Source organism: Chiroxiphia lanceolata, chromosome 24, assembly GCF_009829145.1.
Source record: "Chiroxiphia lanceolata isolate bChiLan1 chromosome 24, bChiLan1.pri, whole genome shotgun sequence".
Classification (NCBI taxonomy): Eukaryota; Metazoa; Chordata; class Aves; order Passeriformes; family Pipridae; genus Chiroxiphia; species Chiroxiphia lanceolata.
In genome coordinates, this window is record NC_045660.1 from 1,221,398 (window position 1) to 1,242,611 (window position 21,214).

A 21,214-nucleotide genomic window follows, 5' to 3' on the forward strand; every position below is an offset into this window, starting at 1 on the left:
GAATGACAAATCCCTGCTTTTCCATGAGAGGGCAGTGTGGTATGAAAGCAAAGAGTCACTGAAACCTGCAGGGCCGCGTGGGCAGGAGGGGGAAAACGTCCTTTCATAAGGGTGAAGTAGGTCCTGCTCTTGGAGGCTGCACATCCCAGGATTTATGAGGGATGAAATCCTCTCTGTGTCTTCTTAAAGCCTGGAATGGAGCTGGAAATCTTTTTGAAACACTGGTGAAGGAAAAAACTGAAGAAAGGAGGTGACTATCCATGGAATTCTGTGGGATGCTTTAGTCCACAGTGGGTTCTAAAGGCTCTGCTGGGCTCTCTTCAGAAATCCTCCCTCTCACCCAAGTGCCAGAGCTTTGCACTCCCAGGGATTATTCAGAGGGGACACCCTGCTCACTCTGTTCTCCACAAAAGCTCACTGATGTTTCTGGCACATCCTCACACCTTCAGGAGGGACCTCCACCCACCGCCTGCAGGGAGATGGAGCTGCAAAGGGAAATTTAGGCCAAGCACTCAGGGAGTATTTCAACCTCTGAGACAGAAAATAACCCCCTGACTGGCCAACTCCCCTTTGTGAGGAGCTCCAGGGAGGCTCACTCGGCTCCCCAGCAGTTCACCTGCAAAGGTCCCATCCTGTATCTCTCCTACAAACATTTTCCACCATATAAATAAGCCACAACTCAATAAGTTGGCTCTCAGAAAGGTGACGTCTCAAGTACTGTCCTCCAGCTCAACTGGGGCTCATCCCAACTCCCTCTGCTTTCTCTGCTCCACCAAGAAGCCTTGGTGGGACATGGATGATGGGGCTGAAGAAGCCAGGTCCTGTCACACTTTGGTACCTGCCCCAGAGATGATCCCAGACATGGGAAAGGAAGGGAGGCTCTTCCCTGACCTCTGCTCTGGAATGTGCAAGACAAGAGGATTCACCTCTATCCTGCAGAGCCTCTGGAAAAGGGGAGAGACCCCCTTCTGAGGGAGGAAGGGAACTTCCTCCTCCTCCCACACCCTGCCAGAGCAAAGGGCAAACCACAAACACTCTCCTTAACCAGAAACAGCCACAAGAACAGCACAGAGGGATCTCAGCTCCCTCAAGCTGTGGCCCCAGGAAATTGGAGACCCTCTCCCAGCCCCTGCTGGCATCGGCCTCACTGGGTGACCTCACACAGGTTCTCTGTCTCACAAAACTAACATTGCTGTCACCTGAACTAAACCTTGAGACCCAGAGGGAAGTGACCCAGAAGGAGCAGGTACCTCCCTGTGCCCACAGAGTGAGTCCTTCCCATTTAATCACCCAGCACACAGGCCTTGGATGCCTCTGGGGCTGTCCCTGGAATCCTCTGCTGACCAGTGGGGTTGTGTAACTTGTTTGCCTCTCTGATTGAAGAGGCCCCCCAGGCATCAGTGCTGATGGAAAACCCACCCGGGAGGAGGGCAGGGAGGAGCAGACAGAGGGTCACCTCTGCAGCAGAGAGGGTTTATTTGTCCAACTGCTGTGAGATCATTCCAGGGAAAATAAACCCAACAAAACAGGGACCGACCTCCAATTTGTGCCTGTTTTCAGGGGGCTGCTCCCCTCCTTTTATATTTTTCTCTTTCTTTCACCCATTACACACATTCTGCTCTACAATTTCACCTGACCTCCAGGTCTTTGGAGTGTCTCTCGCACAGGATGGTTCCCCTGCACTGATTCTACCACCCCTGTGGCCCCCGAGCTCCCTTAGGGTTTGCCTGTGCCAAGGGTTCAGCGTGGCCAGGGGTTTGATTCCCATGCCAGGGTTCTCACCCACAACCATACCTCAGTTTTTATAAGACTGTGCTGAATCAGTTGCCCAACAATGCTGGAGGGATCCCAAGACTATTAAGATCTTGTGTCATGGGGCTTTGAAACTGCAACCAACATCAGTTGTTTCAAATCAACACTCCCGGGGCAGATTTGCAAAAGATTTATTTTTTGCAGCAACCACGAGACACTTTCCAGTGACATCTTCCATGTGGAGAGATTCAGCTGCCAGCAAAGCCCAGATCTTGGTCTTTTCAAGATGTTGGTTGGTGTGGTGGTGATGCATTAGAGCAGATGACTCTGTAGTTCCAATTTCCAGCTGCTGGGAGCTAAGAATCAAAGCTGGGAAACACTGGGAGTGAGGGAACAGTGAGGCTGAGCAGCCATTGCCAGAAATGCCTTGCTTTTACAGAAAAATCGCAAGGAGCACAGGCTGCCACAGGTGATCCCATTTCTTCTGGCTGAGCGAGACTTTTTAGAAACACTTCCTAATCTTGGTTTCAAGTTAAGTAATAGTTTCCCAGCTGTTGCTCACAAGATCCAGTGCTCTTACACGTAACCACAGGATTATGAACACACCGAATTTGCCAGCACTTAAACCCCAGATTGGCAGCAAAACCCAAATCCAGCCAGGCCCACAGCACGTTCCCTGTCCAGCACTTCAACCTGTGGGCTGGAGAGGGCTGAGATCCTGAGCTAAAGGATGGGAACTGTGCTCAGCTCGGGTGAGGGACTGGCTGGTTAATGATTAGAACTATAACCACACAACGGTGTCAGTGTGGCAGCAGCACACGGCTTGTGGGGCACTGGAATGTTCCTTCAGGACATGGAGGAAGGACAGTCTGAAGCATTAAGTCATTGGGGAGCCACCTTTGGCAGTTATTGTCCATGGACTATGAAACCCTTTTTCTTTTGCAGATGTTGAAGCAGAAGTGGGGCTGGAGTGACAGGGAACAGCAGTGCTGAGCTCACAAGTGTCCTCAAAGCTCTTGATCTCTCGTAGCTGGGCTTTCTCTTGGTACCTGAGCTTAGAATCACAGAATCACAGAATATCCTGGGTTGGAAGGGACCATCAAGGATCATCCAGTCCAACCCCTGGCCCTGCACAGACACCCCAACAATCCCACCCTGGCCCTCAGAGCATTTTCCAAACCCTCCTGGAGCTCTGGCAGCCTTGGGGCTGTGCCCACTGCCCTGGGGAGCCTGGGCAGTGCCCAACCAGCCTCTGGGGGAAGAACCTTTGCCTGAGATCCAACCTGAGCCTGCCCTGACACAGCTCCAGCCGTTCCCTGGGTGCTGTCCCTGCTCCCCCAGAGCAGAGATCGGAGCTGCCCCTCGGGAGGAGCTGCAGCCCCCGCTGAGCTCTGCCCTCAGCCTGCTCTGCTCCAGCTGCACACACCAAGTGCCCTCAGCTGCTCCTCATGGCCCCTCCAGACCCTTCACCATCTTCACAGCCCTCAGCTCAGGCACCTTTCCAGCTCCAGTTCCCCTTTCTCTCTCTGCAGAGCCCAGGCCCTGCTGTCTCTGCCCTGCTCAGATATTTCACTCAGGGCCGTGACTCAACCCCTCAGAGCTCTGCTCATTTCTCATAAAACCCTGTGACTTAATCATACCTTTTCACTGAACTAATGCTGCTGCACCTTCCCTCCTGGCTACGCCACCACATTCCCGGGCATTAGTGCTGCTCCCTGCCAGCCCCTGGCTCGTGGGCACCTTCCCCACTGCAGCAGGACCCGGTGCTGCTGCAGGAACACGTGTGCCCAGAGCTGCTCCTACCTCTGCTCCGGGGAGGTGCCCGTGCTTGCTCTCTGGGGGAGTTGTTCCTACCCAACAGATGGGCAGCAGGCCTGGAGATCCCAAACCCTGCTCCCTGAGGAGTTGTTCCTACAGACAAGGCTCCCTCCTGCACTCACATCCCTGTGTCTCACCGAAATTTGACCCGGCAGCTCAGCAGAAGGTGCCCCAAGAAGGCAGTTGAGCCTGGCAGGGGCCCAGCCTGCCCAGCCTGCAGCCCCCAGGAGCCTCCTCAGCAGGTGGGAGCTGCCAGAGCTCATCCTGCTCATCCTGCTCATCCTGTTCCAGCCTCTGCTCCAGCGGCAGCAGGAGGGGACGCTGGGACCAGGCTCTGCCAACTCCATGCTCGCTCAGGAGAGGAATTCTCCAGCATCAGAGTGTGGTCTCCAAATAGGATCAAGAGATTTTAATAATTGAAGAAAACCACTCAGGGAAATGAGAATGAAAACATCACCTTGTCTCTCCTGTGAGCCCACCAGGGGAGGTTTAGGTTGGATATTAGGAAAAATTTGTTCCCTGGAAGAGTAGTTAAGCTTCAGAACAGGCTGTGGTGGAGTCACCACCTCTGGAAGTGTTCAAAGAATGAGTAGATTTGGCACTTTGTGATATATTTTAGTGACATGATGGGATTTGGTCAAAGGCTGATGACCTGGACTTGATGACCTTGGAGGTCTTTTCCAACGTTCCTGATCCTGTGACACTCTACCATGTCTGCCTCCAGTGGCTCTCCCAGCTCTAAATCCATCCCTCAGCAGTCCCTGCTGCACTCATCCATATCTGCTCTCATCCCCCCATCTATTTGTATTTTTGATGCACATGATGTTGCAACAAAACCCACAGTGCAAACCCACCCATTCTCCAGCTGTAAATATTGCTGGCAAATGATGACATCCTGCAGACAAAGGCAATTGTTCTGCTCATAAAGGATTGTCTTCTCCTGATTGTGCACCCAAGCTCTGTGCAAACTTACTGACAAGGGCATTGTTTGCCAGGACAGCCAGGCTGGATCCAGGAGGGTTTTCCCTCCGTTCCCTCCAGCTCTCCCACTGAGCCACTGGGCAAGTGAGAATGGGAGTCAGGGGATCACAAAACCACTGACAGGCCATGTCAGATGGGACCACAGGGACTCAGGAACAGTTTTTCCCTGATTTCTATTCAATAATAGAGAGAACTCAGCATATTTTGCGATTCTGTGACTGGGGACAAAGTGATGCAGTTGGTTAAGACTGTTCCCATGACTCAACCAGAGACACATCTAGATGGGGTTTCCAAAAGCCCTGGGTGAGGTGCCTGCTTCTGACAATGCCATTCTTAGAAAGAGAGTAATTCTGCCTTTTCTGTTGTTGGCTTTTGGGTTTTGGGGGTTTTTTTTGTTTGTTTCAGATTGGTGCAGAGTGAAAATGGCAGTATGAACCAAGAGCTCTAAATGACGCCTCTCTTACAAGTTTTCCCTGTAAATATTCCTGTAATGCCAGACATAAACACTGTTCCTTCCTGAAAATGAATCTATTTCCCCACCCACCTCCCCAAATAGGGCACTTTTGAGACTGACTTTTCTTCCCCACTTCCCCTGCACACTCACACTCTGCCCCTTCATTCTCAGCTCCCCAGGACAGGAGGATTCAAACACAACAGGCAGGGAGAAAGAGCAGAACTTTCCAAGGCCAGGTTGGATGGGGCTTGGGGCAACCTGGGCTGGTGGAAGGTGTCCCTGCCCATGGCAGGGGGTGGAACTGGATGAGCTTTAAGGTCCCTTCCAGCCCAAACCAGTCTGGGATTCCATGAGAACTTCCCCTGACTCGGTGGTGAAGTTTGTCAATAAATGGGAAATTAGATGGAATGCAAATCGAGGAGCCTGAATCGAGCAAAACTGATCCAGCCCTGCAGGACACACCTGCCCAGGGGTCCTGGGGGTCCTGGAGGTTTCTCCCTGCCCTGTCCCCCCAGGGCTGGGTTGTGACACTGGGATGTGTCTCCAGCAATGACCTTCCAGCTGCCCTGAAGGTTGACTTTTCTCCCCCCTCTCTGCCCCCACCCCACACACACATCCTTTCCTCTTTAGCTGGAGTGTCTTTGCAGTCACATCACACCCCTTTCACTTCCTGGGGTTGTCCACTGCCTTTCCTGCAGGATTGCTGCTGGAATCTCCTCATCCACACGTGCTCAGCAATTCCTGACAATTTTTGTTTCCTGCTCATTTGCATTTCCCTTATTTCCACTTTCACACCTGATTCCTCTCCTGGGAAGTTGTTTCCCCACAGTTGAAGGCACTCACCCTTTGTGATCCAATCAATCCTGATTTTCAAGGAGCTTTCTCAAGCCTCTCTCTGGAATAAGGTTGGAAAGACCTTTAAGATCCAACCACCAACCCAGCCCCACCACCACAGTCACCCCTTAACCCTGCCCTAAAGAGCCACATCCACTCATTTTTTTAACACTTCCAGGGATGGTGACTCCACACAAAGTGTCTGATGTCCAAGTGGGTGAGGAATTCCTTGGCTGTTTCTGGGGCTTTCTCTTGGTCTTGTGTTTCCTGAGAAAATAACTTTGCCAGAGCAGCTCTGGGCTTGTTAGACAAAAAATTGCACCTGAAAACTTTGATTATCTGAAGAGAAAAAAAAAAAAAGTGTAATTTCAATTTGTTTGTTTCCTACAAATTTTGTCAGTGGTGTCAATCTTTTCCATTCCTTGATTCTGAAGATGCTTTTGAAACTTGAATATATTTCTGGCTTTTGTCTCAAGCATTGCTTTTTCTCCCACTGTTTTACCTTCCTTTGACATTGATTTTTTAATATATAAATCATGCCACAGATATTCCTTGTTATTTCTCCTTCGTTCCTCAGTAATATCTACTCTGCCTCTAGGTGCAGGTTTCTCCATGCCAGTGACAAAATGAGTGTTTCTGCAAAAAGAAACACTTGACTGAGAAACTCTTGACTGAGAAGTTGTGGGGTTTGGTGGGTTCAGTGAACTCCTCTTAGAGAACTTCCTAATTGAATTTTCAGCCTTCTGTATCTATTTAAAAAAGCCAGTGCCCTCACTGTGAGTTTATCAACTGTTACTGGAATCCACTCAAGGACCAACTGGTAATTAATTCTCCTTTATCCATCTCGTGGCCATCCAGAGCTGTGTCACATATTCTTGGTGACAATCTCTTTTGTATTAGGACATTATTACACATTATTTTAAAGACTAATGATATTTTGCAGCCTGTTACATGAGACCTCCAGCAAAAGTCCTTCCTTTGGAGTCTAATCTGCTCCATGTAGAAGTTCCTACAGGAGGATCCTACATTTGTGCAGGAAAAAACATTTCATCCCAAAAGATTGCTGGTACTAATGCTTAAAAATATTCATGCCTATTTTAAACCCTTTGGTGCTGCTCAGAGCTGCCAGCAGCTGATGTGCTCAGCGTGTTTAATTCTGGTGGGGGAAAAAACAGCCCCATGTCTCTGATGTGAGCTGAGAGTGAAATATTGCCCAGAGTGCTTCAGTGTTAATTGTGAGATCATCAGGAGGGGGGTTAATGGCTTTAGCTCCCGATGCAAATTGCAAAATGCACACGTGTCTGACAGCAGAGAGTTCAAGAAATCAGCCATAAAGATCAGGTTGGCTTTAAAAATAGAATGGGGGCAGATAACGCCTGAAGCTGAGGGTGCTTTATATAATCAATCAATAAGTGCAATGCTGCTGTGGCTGAAGGACAATAAAGGGGGAAGGGGATAAAGATCAAAGCAGCTCTTGCTCTCATTGCATGACCAGGGGTGAGGAGCACCACAGAGACAGGAGCTGAAGCTTGTTTTGCCCCAGAAAACCTTGTTTAAAGTGTGGATCTGGTGAAAACACCCCTGAGTGTGTGAGTGACCGTGTCTGTGCACAGTGGGTGCTGCCAGGGCTCCCTGTCGGTGCTCACAGTGGGGTGTTCTCTCCCAGGCTTGAACACCAAGGTGTGCAGGAGCAGCAGGAAGGATGAACATCAGGGAATGAACATCAGTTTGCCCCTGGGTATTACTCAATATTTCCTTTTCACGAGTGTGAAACAGGCTAAGGCTGCAGAAGGGCTGAATTGGGAGCTCACCCACCTTACCCATGCAGGGGAAGCTCTCTGTGGTTTAACAAGCCCTGGTTCATGCCCACTCTGCTCCTCACTGCACTTCTGGTTGCTCTGATATTTCCAGGCATGATGGGAAGCAGAAGAGACAGTAATGGCGTCAAAAAGCTGGTTGGCATAATTTCTGTGACACAAAAAAGATCAAGTCATTGAAATCATGTCTGAGGTGTGCCGGGCACGGGCAGCCTGCCCTGCTAGGCTGGCACAGGCTCTGCCCGGCTGGGAAGCTGAAGAAAGGACTCAGCAGGTCCCAGGCACCCTGTGCAGGCAGCTCCTGCCCTGTGGGATGTGCAGCTGCCCTGGTAAGGGTCTGGGGAAGGCAGGATTTGCTTCCCGGTTCAGAGGGAATCCCAGTGTTGTTTCTGACATGAAGAAATCCTTCCCTGGGAGGGTGGGGAGACCCTGGCACAGGTTGCCCAGAGAAGCTGTGGCTGCCCCTGGAATCCCTGGAAGTGTCCGAGGCCAGGTTGGACGGGGCTTGGAGCAACCTGGGCTAATGGGAGGTGTCCCTGCCCATGGCAGGGGGTGGAACTGGATAAAGTTTAAGGTCTTTCCAACCCAAACCATTCCATGTGTTTCTCTAATGGATCAGGGTTAGTTGTGTTTCTCTCTCCTAAGTCACTCTTCAGCAGCCCCATCTCTGGTCCCAGAGTCTGAGGTGTGAAGCTTTGGCCCAGGAGTTGCTGGGCTTTCTTTACCATTAACTCTTCAATGAACTGACCTCTGCACTCTCTCCAGTGACTGGTGCCCCAACCCTGAGGCACAGGGTCAACCCAGGACAAAACCTTCCTAATGCCCAGGGGTGTTTGGACATTTGGGACATTTCCCTTTGTCTGCAGAAGGCAAGGCAAGATCATGGAATCCCAGAATCGTTTGGGTTGGAAAAGACCTTAAACTTTATCCAGTCTCACCCCCTGCCACGGGCAGGGACACCTCCCACCAGCCCGGGTTGCTCCAACCCGGCCTTGGACACTTGCAGGGCTGGGGCAGCCACAGCTTCTGTGGGCAACCTGTGCCAGGGCCTCCCCACCCTCCCGGGGAAGATGCAGAGAGCACAGAGGGAGTGTCAGACCCCTCAGGGGAACATGATGATGACAAACCCTATGTGATGCTCATGGGGATGGTGGGCTCCTCATCCACACTCTGGGCCAAGCCCTGGGGTTTGAGCAGGTCACTGTTTCTCAGAGCTCTGAGAAAGCAGGACCACAGGATCCCCCAGGGGTTCAAACACCTCAGTGCAGACACAGATCAGGGGTGTTTAAAGTCAGCAGGGACATTTTATCTCCCACCTGTTTGACTGCAACAAGCATGAAGGCTTAAAAGTATTTTATATATAAAATTTTTAATATATATTTATATATATTATATATATGTTTATCTATTTGATATATATTTATCTATTTTATATATATATATTTATCTGTTTTATATATAACATATATAAATTTTATCAAGCAGAAGTCCAACCTCTGAGGATTCACAAAGGAAATTCTCTATCCTGAATGCACCACCTGCATGTTGGTGGGCACCTCTCACAGAATATTGCTGTAAGTGCCTCTTGATAGGAGACACAAACCCCCCACACTGTGTAAAGTGACTCAGGCCCATTTCCTGTTAGCACTGACACCTTTCTGGATGGAAAAGAAGAGAAGCCAAAAGGTGCTGCCTTACAGGCTTCTCAGTGTAGAGATAAAACAAAATTGCTCAAAAGAGACAAGAAAATCACTCTCAAAGCTGATCTTTTTTTTCTTCTTTTTTTTTTCTTCTCTCCACTTATTACTCAATGCCAACAGGCTCTCTCTGAATTGTCCAGTGTGTTTGGAGGAGCTCTCCTTGCTCCCATCCTGGGAAATGACTTATTCATCATGTTGGGCCTCAGAATAAATTGGATTCTTCCTTCCAGTTAACTGTCTGGATTGACACAACGTGCAGAGCTGTTACAGCCTTGTGAGCATTTTCAGCCTCTGTTTGCTCCAATTTCTGATCTGTCAGTTCATTAACATCACTCGAGTGATTCCTTTTACAGTCCCAGAGCACGTTGTTCTCACTAAAAAACTTCCCTGGGAGTGAATACCAAATGTGTGTTGCTCTGCATTTGTCAGGAGTTAAAGGGCACGTGGGGATTTATCACAGAATCCCAAAATCCCAGAATATGCTGATTTGGAAGGGACCCACAAGGATCATTGAGTCTGACCCTTAACCCTGCACAGGCTCAGCCCCAAGATAAAGGTTTCATTCAACTAATCTGTTTTTATTTCCATGGGCACTGACAGCCTTTTCCTACAGGATCACAGAATATCCTGAAATGCAAAGGATTCATATTCTGTACAAGGCTGGAAGACATTCTGCCTGGGAAGAACATTGACTCAAAGGAACTAACACTGAACTTCCTCTAGCATAGGATCAGAGTCATGAAATATCCTGAGTTGGGAGGGATCCATAAGGGTCAGCAAAGTCCAGCTCCTGATTTGAGCTGAGCTGAGCTGAGCTGTTTTGGAGACCCTGCTCATGCACTGTCAGCTCGGAGCACCTTGGATAAGGCTGGGGAGCAGCACCCAGGGCTCAGCTGAGAATCCCATGTACCTCTAGAAGGTCCATTTTTTGGTTGCCTAACCCGAGATTTTTCCCAGCAGCCAAGTTTCCCATAGGCAGATGCACAGCCCTTCCCAGAAACAACCCCCCTCGAGCCCCTCATGCCTGGAGAACTGGACTGGAGGTGTGGGTGTCTGGGGAAGAGCATTTTCCATGGAGGCAGCAGCTGTGGAATTCCCTTCCTCCATCAGGCAGTGGAGCAGCCAGAGATCCAGCCAGGAATGTGCTGCCCTGAGGACTCAGCCCAGGCCTCTCTGCTTCCTTGGGGTCCTACCCGAGGGTGCTGTGGGGGCAGTGCCTGAGCCCAGCACTGCTCAGAGGGCACCAGAGCTCCACTGCCAGGATTTTGGGAGGCTGATGGGGAAACTCCTGCACTTTTCACAAAGCCTGGCAGTGCCATCCTGGAGACATCCCCAGTTTGAACAACTGGATCTGTCAGCAGGTCCCTTTGGCTGGTGAACCTGGTTCCAAGGGAACAAACAGATCAGTGGGGACCAATAAGTGACCCTCAAAAAAAAGAAGAAGGGTGCAGAAATAAAGACAGAGCCAGCCAGTGCTGGCCTCTCTCAGAAGTCTCAGATGGTCCAACTTGTCTTAGAAATTTGCAGTCCTTGGGCTCTTTTCCCAAGTGGTGCCTGTGACCAGAGAACTGGCATTTTCTACAGTGATACAAAGCAATTACCAGTGGCCTTTTGACATATCTTTCTTTAATGAGGAGTAACATGCAAGGAGTAAAGACTTTCTTAAAGGCTTCATTTGTATTCTTTTAAATTAGCTCATTATTTTATAATGTATATGCATTGTTGTTGGGATGTTATACATTTCTGCAGCTCTTTGTGTTTTGTGGTAGCTGGAATTGTATCCCTTCCAAAATGCAAATTTTAGGGTTATTTCAGGGTTATTTAGGGCTATTGCTGGCCTCTCTCAGTAGTTTCATGTGGTCCAACTTGTCTTAAAATTTGCATTCCCTGGTCTCTTTACCCATCTGAGGGTTCAGTCCCCAGAGCTGGTGTCCTGCCCATGAGCAGAGCTCTGCCTGGGCCCTGCTGGGATTGGTTCCTGCACTCCCCAGCCAGCTCCACGTTGGATCCCTGGTGTTGGACAGGCCGTGGTGGACTTGCTGAAGGCCTTTGCTTTGACACTGCTCCCCTGCAGACATGGGAGGCTGCACTGGGGCAAAAACTCTGGTAAATAAAGGGCAGGATCAACATCACAGCTCCCCAGGTGCCCAAGAACCCAGATCCAGGCAGGGAGGATAATGAATGGGTGAACCTCAGAGATGGGAACCGTGGTGTGCAGCAGGGGCAAACACCAGACAAAATGCCCTCAAAGATGGCAAAGCAGGACAAGTTCAGGGGGATCAGAAAACCCCTTGTACATTTTTCTCCAGGTGAGGCATATTTTCCATGTGAAAGTGGGAATTTGCTCCATAAAGAACCGAATATTGGCACCAATTCCACTTTCCAGGAATAGCAACTTACTGCCAGTTCAGCTCCTGCACTCTTTGATCAGAAGTATTGGGTGAGTCTGTGGTACCAGGGAGCATGAGGAGGGAGAACTCCCCTGGCCTGCACATCACACCCCTGCCTGACCTTTGGCCCTGGGATGTCCCCAGCTGAGGGGACACCCCTTTGCCAGGGTGCAGAGAGAACCAGGGCAAGACAGGGACAGAGACCAGGAGTTTTATTTAGGGAGAAAGAAGAAGCCCTGAAAAAATGGAGGGTTGGTTTTTAGGGTGCCCTCAGTATAATTGAGGTCTCTGGAATGTTTCACATCAGTCCCTTCTGGAATAGCCTGTGGTTGGGACGTTCATCACACACCTACAAGAGCAAATTCCAGTTCCTGCTTCAAATGAAGCTCAGCTGTGACTTCAGCTGGACGTGCCTTTGCTACTGCTCAAACCTCTGGGTTATTCTGGGGTGACTAATCCCCTTATCCCCTCCACACCCTCCCAGAGACACCTTTTTTGGACCTTTTTTGACAAGCAAACACTGGAGCAGCAACAGTTTCTTGTGTGAAGAATCCCAGTTGCTTCCAGTCCCCACCCAAAGGCCGGGGCAGACAAAGGAAATGCCATCTCCTTTGCCAGAGAGGACAAAGAGATGTGGCCAGAGCAGAGGTGGGAGTCCTGGCCTCCAGATGCTTCACCAATTGCTCAACCACAAGCCAGCCATTCATGCAGAAGATGGGAAGGCTTCAAAGCACAACTGCTGATGCTGAGCATTCATGAGATGCCTTCACACCCTCCTTTCTAATTGGATGCAACGAGCACTTGGGGAGAGTCCTTATATTTATCTGCTTTTATGGCTCCAGAACTCCCAGGACACTGTTGCCTGGCTGCTGGGTGTAGTTATCTGTGGGGCCAGGGCTGATAAGAAAACTGGAATAAAAAGGTGCAGGTGAGGAACATGCACTGCTCTGCTGCCCCTTCCCTGCTCAGAAGGTGCTTTTCTTGCCCAGGTTCTGTGTAGGGAGGGGAGGTGAGGAGAGTCTGCTGTCTCTTCCCCTTGGAACAGGGGACATCCTACAGTGCAGGACACATCCCATGGTGTGGGCAGCAAGAGGGAAGGAGGGCTCAGCGCCTGTGGGATGTGAGTCCAGCAGTCCCATCATCCTGGCCTTGCACTCCCTGTGTCTCCTCTCTTCACTGTGCAGCAGCTCCCCGGGGCTTTCTCTGCCCTTGTCAGGACATCAGACACTGCCAGAGAGCACCATCCCTGTGGCTGCTGCCCAGCCCTTCCAGACACTTCTGAGAAGACAACTAATGAACACATTTGGCATCAGCAAATTGCCCAAACAGTGTCCCTTTGTCTGAGGAGCTGCTGGCAGGGGGCACAGTGGGGACTCCTCCAAGGCAGCAGCCGAGTGACTCTGATTAATTCTTTTGGGCAGGTGCCACGGGCAAGTGAGTCCCTGTGTCACCCTCCAGAGCCAGCCTGTCTGGCAGGAGAGAGGAGCCAGGCCCTGCAGGCTGGCAGGGATGATCTGCAGCCAGGATCAGCTGCTCGCTGCCCTCTGCCCCTGCCCCTCCTGGGCTGCTGCTCCCACAAGTTCACACTGTTGGCTGAAGTTCCTACAGGGGACAAAACCTCTGTCATTGCAGCTCTGCAGGCCTGGAGGCACGTTGGTTTAGAACAGAGGTGAAAAAGTCACAGAGGTGGAAAGCACAGATGAAGAGCTGAGCCTTGGCTGCAGACACCTCCCAGGCTGGGCCGGGGGGCCCTCGGAGCTCCGGCAGCAACGGGAACGGGTGAAAAGGGAGGAAGAAAGTCATCTTTGCTTCTCATTTTCACTCTGCTGAGGACAACTAAATATCACAGCAGCTGGTCACCCACTGAGCAGCTCCTGGCACAGCCCAGGGTGGTGTGTGGGACAAGCTCTCAAACAGACTGAGAAAAAATGGGAAAAGTGTGGACGGGTGGAGAACAGGCAGTGAAGTCCTTTCCTGTTATAGAGCCATTGCTTCTTCCCTCATTAAATCAAGAAGTCCCACACTGGAGCCTCCACACTCCCCCTCCCTACAGAGGCTCGTGGTTCTCCTCCCCTCCAGGCCTTGCCCTGGCAGTGGGAATGGAAGGGGGGGATTTCTTTTACCCCAGTCAGGAGCCTGAGCCCGGGTTTGGTTTTCAGCCCTGAGGGGTTCAGGCCTCACCTTTGTGAAAGGAGCAGCAGAGTAAAGGGCCAAATCCTGTTCTGGGGTCAGCTGGCCCAGGAGCTGGGGCAGTGCATGTTGGGGCTGGGGAGAATAGTGTTGGGCACCTCGAACTCTTGGTTCAGTTCTGGGCCCCTCATGACAAGAAGGACTTTGAGGGGCTGGAGCATGTTCAGGGAAGGGAACGGAGCTGGGGAAGGGGCTGGAGCAGCAGGAGCAGCTGAGGGAGCTGGGGGGGCTCAACCTGGAGAAAAGGAGGCTCAGGGGGGACTTCCTGGCTCTGCAACCCCCTGACAGGAGGGGGGAGCCGTGGGGCTTGGGCTCTGCTCCCAGGGAACAAGGGACAGGACAAGGGAAAACAGCCTCAAGTTCCTCCAGGGGAGGTTCAGGTTGAATATCTGGGAAAATTTCCCTGAGAGAGTGGTCAAACACTGGCAGAGCTGCCCAGGGCAGTGGTGGAATCACCGTCCTTGGAGGGGTTTAAAGGATGTGTGGATGTGGCACTTGGGTACATGGTCAGTGGGACACTGGGAGTGCTGGGGGGAATGTGGGACTCAAGGATCTTAAAGGTCCTTTCCAATTTAAATGATTCTGTGACTTTGTACAACAAACTCAACCCAGTCTGGACAACCTCAGTCCAAAGTTCACAGAACTAAGGAATGAACTTTGCAAACTTCTGCTGATCACTCCCAGGTATTTATGGAGAATTAGATGGGAACCCAGTATCATCCAGGGCTTCCTGAACCTCAGCTGAAGGGCTCGAGCACAGCAGAGAACCAGGCTGGGCCATTCTGGGTTCCCATGGTGACAGTGGAGACTCCACAGCCCTCAAAAATAGTTGGGAAAACCTGACATTAAAGCTGAGGAGACAGTGGACTCCAAAGGGGGTGTGGTAGAAGAGGAGAAGGAACAAACAGCACATCAACACCAGTCTGGGATCCAGGCTGTTGAAATGAAGTGGTGTCATGGATGCAGCCAAGGAGTCCCCATCCACAAGGGAATTGCTGTTATCCTGCCGCTGCAAGAAGCCCATGAGCTTACTTCAGTTTTTCCTTCAAAACACAGTGTAAAGGAAAAATCTTCCCATTAGAGAAAAACATTGGGTGTAAAATGCCAGAATTGACTCCATTACCTCAGCACAAAAAGTTTAATAAAGTAATTTTTTCCAAAATTATGTATTTTGATGGGGAAAAAAAAAAGAAATCTTGGACATCATTATTAACAGATTTTTTTAAAACTAAAATAGACTTTGAGAAATGAGATTTTGTCACATTCCGTATGTTTTCAGATTCTATTTTCAATTATACATGAAGAATAAAATTAATTGACCTTCCCCAAAACTATTTCTCAGCATTCACCTACAAGGAGTTGCTGAGCTCTGAGCCATGTGGCCAAGGAACATCAAGCTGTGACCTGGAGCTTCAAATCCAAGGATTTGAAATTCAAATCCAAGGATGCTTTCTGCCAAAGGAGCAGAAGAGAACAAATCCAGGAACTGCAGAAGATCCCAAATGCTAAATGACACTCAAAGGATGAAACTCTGTAGTTCCAGTTCCCATGGGAAGGACAAGAAACTGGTGTGGGATGGAGAAAGGAGCCCTCCAGACATCGTCCTGGAATGAGATGGGAGCAGAGCTGAGCTGTGGTTTCTCTGGGTTTAGCTCATTTTTCTGTGTCTGAGAATTTTCCTGCAGCTTCCTCTGAGCCCAGACTGATCCCAGGGCCTGGCTGTGGAGGCAGGGACAGGCAGCTCGAGTTTGCTGGGACACCTCCCCACCTCCCTCACTCCAGAGGCAAAGACAGCTTTCCCAGGATGCTGAGGGAAGGCTGCACCCCCTGCCCATGCCAGGAGCTGCAGCAGGGCAGGGGTGCCCATGCCAGCTGGCTGTCCAGGCTGGGGTCTGTACCCAAACTGTGCAACAGTGGGTCCCCCCGAGACTCTACAGGCTGCACATCTGGGCTCTGCTGGCTTTAAACAAAAATAAAAGGCTTGCCACCATGGGAATGTTAATTGCCTTCAATTAATTTCTTTAATTGCTTGCTGATTATTTGTTCAAATACTTGTCCAGTATCTGAAGTCACCAGAGAAGCTGTGGCTGCCCCAGCCCTGGAAGTGCCCAAGGCCAGGTTGGACAGGGCTTGGAGCAACCTGGGACAGGGAAAGGTGTCCCTGCCCATGGCAGGGGGTGGGACTGGATGAGCTTGGAGATCCCTTCCAACCCAAACCATTCCATGGCTCTGTGATTCCACTATTTAAGTCCCAATGCTGGCACTTGCAGGAGATTCTCCTCCTTCCCTCCCTGTTGTGCTGTGTGTCCTCAGCAGAGTGCTGGTGATGCCCTCTGCAGCTGCAGGGCAGGAACACTGCAGGTTTGTGGGGTTTGAGTCCTACACAGCTCTGGGTTTATCTTCTCTGTGTTCTGAGGTCCATGGGGACAGCTTGAGCTGGGGTGGAAGATGTTATGGAGTAAATCCTAGAATCCTGGAATCACAGACTGGTTTGGTTGGATGGGATGTTAAAGCTCATCCAGTTCCACCCCCTGCCATGGGCAGGGACACCTCCCACCAGCCCAGGTTGCTCCAAGCCCTGTCCAACCTGGCCTTGGACACTTCCAGGAATTCCAGGGACAGCCACAGCTTCTCTGGGCAACCTGTGCCAGGGCCTCCCCACCCTCACAGGGAACAATTCCTTCCCAATATCCCATCTCTCCCTGCCCTCTGGCAGTGGGAAGCCATTCCCTGTGTCCTGTCCCTCCATCCCTTGTCCCCAGTCCCTCTCCAGTCTCTTGGAACCCCTTTAGGACAGGGATTCACTCCTGAGTCCTCCTGGCCCTGGTGTGACCCCTCTGAGAAGAGTTTCCTGTTTGAGTTGATGGATTCCGAGCTCATATGGTGGTAAAGAAGCCACACACCTGCAAAAGAGTCAGGCTTAACACCAGTAAACATGATAGCAAAGAGTCCTGGACCAGCTCTAGCAAGAAATTTCCACTTGCCCAGGGAGAGAAATGAAGTGTTTTATCAAAGGACCAACCTTCCTGCATGGGAAATGGATGTGGAAGGACAACCCTCCCTTGGGACACAAGGATTGGTGCCCCCAGCACCCGTCATGGCAACAGAAACAACTGCTGAGCAGGATGTTTGAGGGATTAGGGATTGAGTAAAACTGTTGGAAATCTTACAAAAAACCACATTTTTTTCTCTTGCAGACAAGGAGTATATTGCAACTCAGTGTCTCATGCTTGTGCTTTCTACCAACATGCACAGAGGTCTGTGCCTCTGTTGCCTGAAAATCAAGAAAAAACAGCATTCTCTGGAAACTCCTGTTTCCCAGGTCCTGAGCCTCAGCCCTTGCTGGCAATGAACCACTGAGATCCTTCTGATCCTCCCAGACTGTGACCTGCTCTGTCTGACACCCCTTCCTAAGCCCCTGCTGGCCTTTTCTTCCTCTTCTCTTCTCTTCTCTTCTCTTCTCTTCTCTTCTCTTCTCTTCTCTTCTCTTCTCTTCTCTTCTCTTCTCTTCTCTTCTCTTCTCTTCTCTTCTCTTCTCTTCTCTTCTCTTCTCTTCTCTTCTCTTCTCTTCTCTTTCTTCTCTTCTCTTCTCTTCTATTCTCTTCCTCTTCTTTCTCTTATCTTCTCTTCTCTATTCTCTTCTCTTCTCTTCTCTTCTATTCTCTTCTCTTCTCTTCCTCTTCTCTTCTCTTCTCTCTTCTCTTCTCTTCTCTTCTCCTACCCTCTCTGACCCTCTCCTCTCCGACTCTCTCCTCTCTTTTTTCCAGTTTATGGCTGCACTCAGTGACCTTAAATGTCTTTTCTCCCCCAACTAATTCTCTGATAGCCCTGCTCAGTTTATTGCTCCTGTCAGCAGCCCCTCAGCTCTCTGGTAGCTCCTGGGAGTTCTTTGTTTGAGTCGTGTCATCATTGTTGTGGTCTCAGCTAATTACACTTTTATTTTTTCTTACCTTCTCTGAGGCTCTTTAAGCTCTTGGCTCATTGCATCCCACACTTGGTGCTCCCAGCCAAAGCCCGGCTGGTGCCAAGCTCAGGAACACACACGTCACCGGGCTCTGAGCTCACACTTGCAACCCAGATTAATCTGCCTTAAAAAATGAAGCACAGGAGCTGCTTTTTGGGCCAGAAATCCATGAGGCAACACTAATTCACACGGGGGGAGTTTCTGGCTGGTCCACATGGCCACAGATGTAAAACAGTGAGGAGATTTCTGAATCTCTTGAAATAACCTCATGCTCTGCTCCAGCACAAGTGCTGGGCCCAAGCCCCCAGTCAGTCACATGATGGCACTCCCTGCTTGGCTTTGGGAGGAAAAGCCACAGGTTAATTACAAAAGTCTTCTCTAAATTTATTTTTATAGATAAATATATAGATAAATATATAAATAATAGAAATATATAAAATAATAAAATATATAATATATATGTATAAATTTATATAAAACATATATTATAAATGATTATTGTGAGGTTTATAATCTCTGATATCGCCCTTTATAGAGAAGTGTTACTCACACCTATGACATGGGAATGCCCCATCACTGTGAGCTTTGCAGAGCTGGGAAAATTGTATCTACAATAAGCACAGGGCAAAAGTTCCCATTTTTATGGGGTTTAATACTTTTTATGATGTGCCAGTAGCTGGAGCTGGGAGTTTGAGGGCTTCAGAGCAGCCTGGAAGCTACTTCTGTGGGCTCTGTGCTGCCCATGAGGAATTGGCCAGAGAGACTCAGCAGGAATAAGTCCTTTTTCAGGATACAAAGCCATTCCTGGACAAACTGCCTGGTGTTTGGGCCCGGGGAACAGCAAGGCAAGGTTTCTCAAGTGTCAGGACATGACTGGATGTGGCACTAAGTGCTCTGGTCAAGTTGACAAGGTGGGGATTGGTCAAAGGTTGGACCTGATGATCTTGGAGGTGTTTTCGACCTTAATGACTAACAGTTCTAAGGCAAGCCAGCAGAAGATAGATAACAGTGGCTCCTGCAGATTTAAGATGGTGATTTAATTTCCTTTTTGCTACTAAAGAGGAAAATCCCAGTCATAAATTACAGAAGGAAATGTGAAAATGCCCCTGCCTGAGCAGGGTGGAGCTGGTCCTGGGAGTTTCACACCAGGCTGGGGGCAAAACCCAAAGCTGAAGGCACCTCGATTCTGCTTTGAATATCTGGATGTCATGGAGATGCTTCAAGTTACAGCATCTGACAAGTGGGTTTTCCTCCCAGTTAACACCTTGGCCTTGTGCATTCAGTTATAAACAAGGAGGTGCCAAGACTTGTATTGTCCATGTGCAACCAGCTGGTTGGAGCCTGATCCCAGCCCAGACCCCAAAGGACTCCCCAGTCCCTCTCTCACCATCTCTGTTGCTCAACAGAAGAGTCAGCAGAGGTGTCAACCCACCACAAAACACCCCAGGAAGTGACATCGGGGCTCTGTCACCCAGTGGAAGTGTCCCTGCCCGTGGCAGGGGCTGGAATGAGATGGGCTTTAAGGTCCCTTCCAACCCCAACCATCCTGTGACTCTGTGACATTCTGCTCCTGGATGAAGCTCCAAAGGACGTTGATTGTCCTCTGTGTTTGCCACATGTCCACAGCCAAAGGATCCATGGAAGAACTCCTCAGGAAGCCAAGCAAATCCTCCAGACAAAGTTGCTGCCCATGGGGCAACAACAGCATTTCTTCATCACTTCTTTGCAGGAAAGCTAAACTGCTAAAATGATAAATAACAGCAGTGTCTGTTATCTAGTGTTATTTATTATTATTCTGAGGGTAAGTAGACCCTTCATCTGACTACACCAAACACTAACTGCTCCAAAAATTCCATCCTCACCAGTGGAACTCATCTTTCCTGAGTGCCAGCATTCCAGAAACCACGAAATAACAGTGAGTGATGCTGCCAGTGTGAAGGAATAAGGGGGATTTAGGCACAGAGTCCATGCTCACAAAGGGGACTAACTGATTGAGGAGGAACTTGGACTTGATTGCAGTCTATAATTAGGCAGAGAGAAAGCAGAGAGGACCAGCAGGTCTCTGAGGATGGCAGGGAGACCCAACCAACAGCTGCTGGAAGTTGAGACAAGGAACCACTGGCACAGCTTTGGATTCTCCCTCACTTGGAGGCTTTGGGTGCAATCAGGACACCTTTCTGCACAACCCACACCACTGAAATTCTCTTTATTTACCCTCCTGCAAATTCACCGAGCATCAGAAACATGTTTCAAAACCTGACAGTGAAGAGATTGCATTTCACTCTTACTAGGATGCTTCTGCTCAGGCCAATGGTGGTGCTGGGGATGTGTCTGACCCTGAACTCCTTCATTCCCAAAACTGTTTCCTCTGCTACATGGACAGGACTGTGGCAGCCTGAGGCATAAACTTGTCCCCACCACTTACAAATTGGCTTTTTCTAGGTAATGCCTCTGACTCTTACACTTTAAACCTTGAAGTGGAGGAGGTTGAATGTAAATTTAATCTATAGGACAGATGCTAAAAATTGCAGCAGCATTACCTCTGCCAACAGCATAGGCTGTGTCTTGGCTTAAATTAGGCTAAATAACAGAAAAGAGAATAGCAGGAAAAATGGCACATGTGTCAGAAGAGAAAAAGAGATTGGGACTTCCCCAAAGTGCAGACAGAAAATTAATTCCAACTGCAGGTAACAAATTAGGTGTATCTGCTTGTCTTGTGTGAGAGAGATTCACAGCAGTGATGTGACAAGGAAAGAGGAGCCACAGAGCTCCTCCTGCCCTCAGCTGCAGCTGGAATCTGCTCCCAATCCTCATTAAAACCTGCAACAGGATGAGTTTTAGCATAGGAAGGCCGAGCTCTTCTTGGGGATGGCAGAAATGGAGCTTCTGTCTAAGCTGTTATTGTGTATCTCATGAGTGATACGATTTGCACACACTAATTAATCAAATCCTATCTAGTCCAGCCTTTTTTGTTCAGTTGTGGTTCTAAATAACCAGCTTTTAACCTCAATGTCCAAGGTGTTACTGTGGATGTCTTGCTTTAAGTGAGGACAAGGGCACAGCCAGCAAGGAGGGGACAAGTGACAATGGCCTTTGGAGAGTTAAAAGCAGTGGAATATCTCCTGAGCTGGCACTTTGGAGAGTTCAGTGCAATGGAACATCTCCTGAGCTGGTTCTTTGGAGAGTTCAATGCAATGGAACATCTCCTGGGCTGGCACAGCACTGGGCAGAGCCTGAGCTCTCTGACAAAGTGGCATTTGTGTGGTTCTGTGTGACAGCCGCAGTGTGGAGTTGGGTCCCTGCAGCTCTCCCAC